Source organism: Anabrus simplex, chromosome 1, assembly GCF_040414725.1.
Source record: "Anabrus simplex isolate iqAnaSimp1 chromosome 1, ASM4041472v1, whole genome shotgun sequence".
NCBI classification, from domain to species: Eukaryota; Metazoa; Arthropoda; class Insecta; order Orthoptera; family Tettigoniidae; genus Anabrus; species Anabrus simplex.
Genome location: NC_090265.1, coordinates 1,673,355,660 through 1,673,363,311, shown reverse-complemented (window position 1 = coordinate 1,673,363,311; position 7,652 = coordinate 1,673,355,660).

Sequence of the window (7,652 nt, the reverse complement as noted above, 5' to 3'; positions counted from 1 at the left end):
AGAGAGACATTTATGTAAGGTAAGGGTTATTCTGCCCGAAGGCAGGTCCGAACCTCCGCAGAGGTATTCCTGAGCCGGAGTTTACGTGCGGTAGGGTGGCCAGTTCCTTTCCGCTCCTCCATTCCCTTATCCCCCACCAACAGCGCGTGGCAACTCATTCAACTCCTGACCACGCCCAATGTTGTTTAACTTCGGAGATCTCACGGGAACCGGTGTTTCAACACGCCTACGGCCGTTGGCTGAGAGACATTTGCAACTCTAGAAAACAGAACCGATGTCTCGGGAAACGATAACATACATGCTTTAACAAAGAAAAATGTCAGAGGAAGACCATCTGGAGGGGTGGCCTGTCTGATTAAACCAAATCTGGCCCCATTCCAAGTACTGATGACAGATGAAGACTTATTAGTGGTCCGTACAAATATTGGTATAATCAGATGTGTATATTTCCGCCCTGACTGCAGTCCAATAGACATACTCGACAGCCTGCAAATTGCCTTCAACATAATCCCACAAGGGGAAAGCATTATCCTTGCAGATCTACTGTAAACTGCCCAATTAATAGAGCGAGTAGGAAAACAGAATTACTACTGAACTACCTAAATGAAGAGGATATGATCCTATCGAATGATCGAAGTATGCAGACATACCTGTCACAATGGTAGAAGTGCTATTGATTTAGTGCAAAAACAGGATTTGAAGCAAAGACACAAAACTTACTAGCGTATACAGACGGCTCGGGGTAGAAATATAGTAACGGGGCCTCAAGGATTATTACATAAAATGTTACTTAAAATGTTGCTATTCTCATCTTAAAATGATCGTGGAAGAGAGATGTATTCAATATGCTTGCCAGGGACCAACCCACCCATCCCTAGAAGTACATTTATTTTTATAACCAAAAATACTGTTTTAGACGGCGTACTCCATTGCTTATAACGGTGACTGATTCACGTATGGAAGAGGATGACGTCACTGACACCTAGGTGAGGCCGAGATTTTGTTATCAACCATTGCAGAAGAAAAAATATGAAGCGGCCAGGGAAGTTTAAAGGGCCGCGGCGCATAATGTCCGCCCGGCAAGAAAAAAAAAGGTAGTATCTTTCAATATCCAGACCAATCTCTGTCATGAGAACAGTGGCCCCTTTGGGGCCACACTCCCTTCGTGAGGCTCTTTTCTATCGCTGCGGCGCATACTGTCCGCACGGCAAGAAAAAAGGCAGTTTAGTAGTTGTAACCTATCTTTGCACATCTAGGGCAATCTTTGTCATGAGAACAGTGGCCCCTTCAGGACCACACTCCCTTGAGAGCCTTTTTTCTATCGCTGCGACGCATACGGTCCGCACGGCATGAAAAAAGGTATAGCCATAGCAAACCAACAACCAAGAGTTGGCAGCATTGTCGTTCCTCTCGGCGCTCCCTCTGAACGCTACTATTGCGACAGTCAACGCGCTTGCGCCACCTAGTGGTGGCTCGTGTTACTAAACCTTGAGGCCACTTTACTATAGTTCTGCCCGGCTCGGTAATGTGGAAACATATACCAGTGATTACAGAAGTAAGATGCAAAAACTTACAGATGATACAGAATGAACAAAAAGTTGCTAGGAGAACAATAGACACCAATATCTTGGAGGATAATATAGGAGTAATACAAGAAATACTGGGGGAAATCAGAGGACAAATAGATTCGGCATTATCCCTAATAGAGAACTACATCAAAGGAGCGACAGTCAATGCAACAATCACAGGTAGTGCGAAAAAATGGTTTGACAGAGATTGTTACCAAACAAGACAGCTAACTTCGGAGAAACCAAGAAAAGCAAGGCAGACTAGGGAGAAAACTGACCTAGCAAACTATCAGAATGATAGAAAGGAATATAAATTTCTAATAAAACAAACAAGAGGTGAATACGAGGAAAGGCAAAATCTTGAACTAAAAAAGCAAATTGAAGAAGATCCGTATAAAGCACTCCGCATAAGACAATCGCGCTTTCCAACGGACATAACGATGGAGGTTTGGGAAGCACACTTGGAACAAACACCATGCTACAATAACACAACGCCTACAAACATTACAGATGATGAAATAGAACAGTGCACGCCCTTCTCAATAGCTGAAGTAAAGAAGGTTATTGAGGCGACGAAGAACCATAGAGCTGCAGGTCCGGATGGAATTTTTAATGAACATCTGAAGGCCTCAGCACCACACCTAGTGCTAGTATGGACAGAGCTGATGAACAAATGTCTAGAGACAGGGAAGATTCCATCATCTTGGAGGAAGTAAACCATAAAGATGCTCTATAAAGGAAAAGGAGGGGTGAATAGACCTGAATCCTACAGAGGAATTACATTGGAACAAGTAGGCTTTGTGATAGTACATATATCACACCCTCGCACTATATGTAGAAGTGAGATATATTGTCAGTATTCGATTTATTATTATTATTATTATTATGTGCATTTTAATCCCAGTCTGATGAGATGAGCTTGTTGTTGTACTCGGAAAGTTCTATGACTCATGTGAAACACCCCAGAGTTTGTTTTTGTCTTGGGAGCAAGAAGAACTCCAGGGCGTGGTCTTGACAAGAGGATTTACTCATGATTGGATGGCCAGGATGAATCTCGACATATCATGTGAGAGCAGAGGTCTTTATAAACTTCGACATCACAGTGGAAGGGAACCACACACACTGTACGGGAAGGAAGTAGTGCGGACACACTGTACGGGAATGAAGTGGTGCTCACACACACGGGATTGAGGCTGGATATGCGGTACTGGACTGAACTTTAAACGTTCGTGGAACGTTGTCTGGGCTTACGCATTGAGTATTGTATCACTTTGTGGTGGCCTGGTATTACATGTTCCTGAAAGCTGGGAGGTGCTATATCTCAGTCTTTCCATAATTAATGTTCAGGAACGACAAGCATGTGTTGCTTAAATGTATATATCTTTACAAGTGTTAAAGTCAGTGAACATGATATTCTCTAAGCGGATCTAACAGAAATATAATTGTGGCCAACTGGTTTGGATCCATGGAAGTTGTGAAATGACTCAAAGACAAAGCTACAAGACTAACGCCAACAGGGACTCTTGATGAAAAGCGTGTGGTTTATTGCACTGGATGGCGGACACGGAACTGGTGCGCGGCTATTTCCTACAAGGTCTTGGACATCTGTGCTGTCGATGCCTTTATCACGTACTATACATCAAGGATAATTCTGAGAGAACAAGGTTAGATATCATGTTGGATCTTTCCCCCTCTCTAGTGAAAGCGCACATGGAAAGAATAAACAATTTTCATCTTATGTTTGAGCTGAGAGCTTGCATGCGCAGAGGAATGATACTACCGGAAGAACAACAGAATCCTCAAATTAAAAGCTACAGTCGAAACTTTCTCAACGGATAACTTTATTCAGTGGACCCTATACGGACATTTTTCCATAGAACCGATTTTATTTTACAAAGACACGTGTTAAATAAGCCTCATTCTCTAATTCTGGACAGCGGACATACACATTAGTCTCATCCATTTGTCTTAGGCGGACAATTTACATGTTCCAAGACAATTTTTACACACGGCTATGTCATCCTTTCTTTTAAAACCATTCTGCAAACATACAAGAAATTCTTTTGAATTTTTGTACTATTTCGAGTCCAAGGAAGGGAGAGAAAGAAATGTATGTAGGAATGCTGTAGTAGCTAATTTAATTATTCTGTACAGGGCTCTTTCCAAACCTTTTGTTATGTTCTAATTAGTCTACATTTTGAGAATTCTATTTGCCCAGGAATGCTGTAAGTGATCCTGTTTACTCACAAGATACCAAGGGATTTTACAACCTAACATGCATCATTATGTTCATAACTCAAATTATTGCTCATAAGATTGAAGTAGTGTAATTCACTTAAACTTGACAACGACACTCATCTGCTACTGCAGAATCAGAAATACTGGGCGCCCAGTAAATATGGGTAACAAGGGATGAGTGTGTTTAGATCTCAAGACAAGAAAACAAATTTAAGAAAGTGTCAAAGGACTTTCAGTGGGAAAGCTAATGGAAAAATTCAAACACAATTGTGAAGAATTAAAATGAAATTTTAAGTGTGGGAGGAAAACAGAAATGTAGGAATGAAAACGCAGGAGTCACTTTTTCCAGAAGTGAATGTTGCAGTATACGAGTGGTTCAAATGTGTTGAAGCAAACAAAAGTGGGCCAATGTAAAAAAAAGTGTGAGAAATTGTAAATAATATGAAAGTCAAAATTCTTGTACTGATGAAGAATTTGTCTCTCATGCTGGATCATAAGTATGGGGATACAACAACAGAACCATTTAACGGCATTTCTTTTTTCAAGAATATTGCGGTAAACAAACACTGTGCTAAATTTACACACACTTCCTGAAGCTGTAATGTTTGCAAACGCTGTAAAATAACGTATATCTTCCAGACAACTATTTAATTAGAAATGAATTAGAATTATCAAAATAAAGACGTGCTTACATTTAAGGTGGATATTTTTTGCCGTCAAAATATTTGATTTTTACAACCTTGTTTCACCGGACACCTTTCGTAATGGACATCTTTCTACGGAAGTAATGGTGTCCGCAGAAGAGAGGTATAACTGTACAGAAAAAAGGTGGGGGGGGGGAGGGGAGGGAGTTACCTGTATAACCCAAAGAACAAGGGGTGAACCTCATAGTTGTGTTGTGAATACATGAAACCATTCTGCTTGAAATCCACTCATAAAATGTGTGCTTGCTGCACTTAACATGAGTAGGCTAGAAATGACTAAATTCCTTCCTTGCAGATTTTCCCTATACTAATAATTTTAATGAATTTCCGTAATTTCAGGTTAATCATGTCTCTTTTCGAAGAGACTACAGTAGAATTAACCAAATAACTTTGTGAAATTTTTAACATTCGTTAAGACCCAGTGGGAAGCATTTATTCAACATCTTAACGAGGTCAACATTCTGGAAAAGTCTAAGAATGTACGTAGGTGGATCAAAAGGTTAGCTGCAGTAATGCGCCGCAGCAGCGCGCTATGTGTCGCAAACGTTGGCACAGCGGAGAAAGGGACAGACACAGCCCACACGCCTGTTAGGCAGGTCGCTGTGGTGTCTCGTCTAGTATTGTGTGAATAGCGGCCAAATGCAATGGCGCGTCAACTGGACGTTCACTCCAAATATGAGATGCGTGCGACAATCCGATTCCTATGGGCCAAAAGGAAGAATTGCACGGGCATCCATCGTGAAATTAGTGCTGTGTATGGGAAGCGGGCCATTTTCCGGCAAGGTATCGTAAAGTGGTGTCAGCAATTCGAAGCTGGACGCACGGATATCACGGACAACCATCGCGAAGGCAGGCCCCAACGTCCAGGACCCGTGCAAAGGTCAACAGTGTGAATGCGATCATTAGACAGAACCGGCGCATTAAACTGAGAGAAATCGCGACGCAGCTGAACATGTCGTATGGCAGTGTGTTCGCCATTGTTAACGAGGACCTTGGATATCGTAAGCTGTGTCAAAGATGGGCCCCACTTCTCACCGATGAGCACAAAAGACAACGTTTCCAATCCTCCCTGGTATTTTTGCAACGCTATGCCGCAGACGCCAACGGGTTTCTGCGGCGAATCGTCACAGGCGACGAATCGTGGGTCCACCACTCCCCCGAAACGAAGCGAACATCAATGGAATGGGTGCACCCCTCATCACCACAACGGAAGAAGGCCAAGGTTTAGCCTTCAGCCGGTAAGGTTATGGCGACAGTGTTCTTTGACATGGAGGGTTTGCTGCACTGGAATTCATGCCGAAAGGAACGACGATCAACGCGGCGTCGTACTGTCAAAGTTGCACCGGTTGCGTAAAGCGATCAAAGAGAAGCGCTGGGGGAAATTGAGCGCCGGTGAGATTTTGTTGCACGATAACGCAACACCTCACAAGGCCCGCCAAACGAGAGAACTGCTGCAGCGTTTCAAGTGGGAGGTCTGGCAACATCCACCCTACAGTTCCGACCTAGCGCCATGTGACTTTCATCTGTTCGGTAAGCTCAAAACGGAGCTCGGTGGCCGATGTTTCCAGACCGATGAGGAGGTGAAGGCCGCTGTCTCCGAGTGGTTGCAGAACGCTGGAGGAAATTTCTATGCATCCGTCATCGACAAGTTGGTTGTGCGTTCACAGAAATGTTTGGAGTCTCTTGAAAACTATGCGGAAAAGTGACATTACAGTGTATGTCGTTATAGTCGTGTTGCTGTTGTATAGGTGGTGTCATAAATGGCCATAACTGGCAAGTGCAAATTATTTTCTGATCTGCCCTCGTATATGCAATGTGTAGGAGAAATACTGTGAAAGAAAAACCCGATTGCTTTTGTAATTTGAACATTGCCGCAGGAAAAACAACAACAAATAGCAAAGCTATCAGGGAAAGGGTAAGAAATGAGGAGTTCAAAAAATGGTGCACCCTCAAGGAAATAAGTAGTTAGCAGGAAAGGAAGGCCTTTCAACATCAGAGTGGACTTAAAGCATCAAAATGATGGCACACGTGGCTCCACTAAGAAACTTGTATGGTAGAAGCCTGGAGAGCAACCACTGCAGGTGTGCCTGCATGAGATTGAAACTTTGGGACATGTTCTCGGCTACTGTCCATTCGGCTCATTGCTTAGGAATACTCACCATCACACAATTCACGGCCTTACTGCAAAAGCCTTTCGTGATAATGGGTGGGAAGTACATGAAGAAGTGAACTGCTTAGCTGAAAATGGTAGCATGAGAATAGATATTCTAGTCATCGTTAAACAAAGAGATCGTTCTGTAATATTGGACCCAACAGTACGTCTAGAATCAGGCGAACAACAGCTGTACGATGTGCACTCTGAGAAGCAGGCAATTAACGTTCCAGTTTTAAATTACATCATGGAGAAATATCATGTGAACTCAGTTACTGTTTACAAATTGTTAGTGGGTGCAAGAGGTACCACACTGGGGATGATGGCCGAGTTGTGGAAGAGGTTTTCCCTCAAGGAAAGTTACCTAGCGATGATTGCTGAGGTGGCTGTGTGTGGCCATGCTTCTTTTAAGTAACCATTTATGTTCAGAAACATGAAAGTGTACAATACTGTGTCTTATGGCAAAGGGTCAGTTTCCTAAATAAAGGATTATATTTTATATATATATACATACATATATAAAATAAAGACGTGCTTACATTCATGGTGGATGTTTTTTGCCGTTAAAATGTTTGATTTTTACAACCTTGTTTCACCGGATACCTCTCGTAATGGACATCTTTCTACGGAACTGATGGGTGTCTGCAGAAGAGAGGTATGACTGTACAAAAAAGATTTTTTTCTTAATTCCTCTGCTGATGTACGAAGGACGTACTATATTGTTTTACACTTTTATTTTTTCTACCCAAATGAAGTACATTACACAACAATTGTTCCGTCCACCTTCTCGACATAATCTTCTTGTAACTGTATGCACTTTTGCCATCAATGTACCAATCTCTCCAGACCTTCCTGAAACCATTCTTTCCAAGTGCTGCTACCCATGCCTTGACAACTGTGTCCAGTTCTGTAAAATCCGCAAAACACTGACCACACAGAGGTTTCCGAATAGGTGATAATCACTTGGTGCCAAGTCGAGAGAGTATGGTG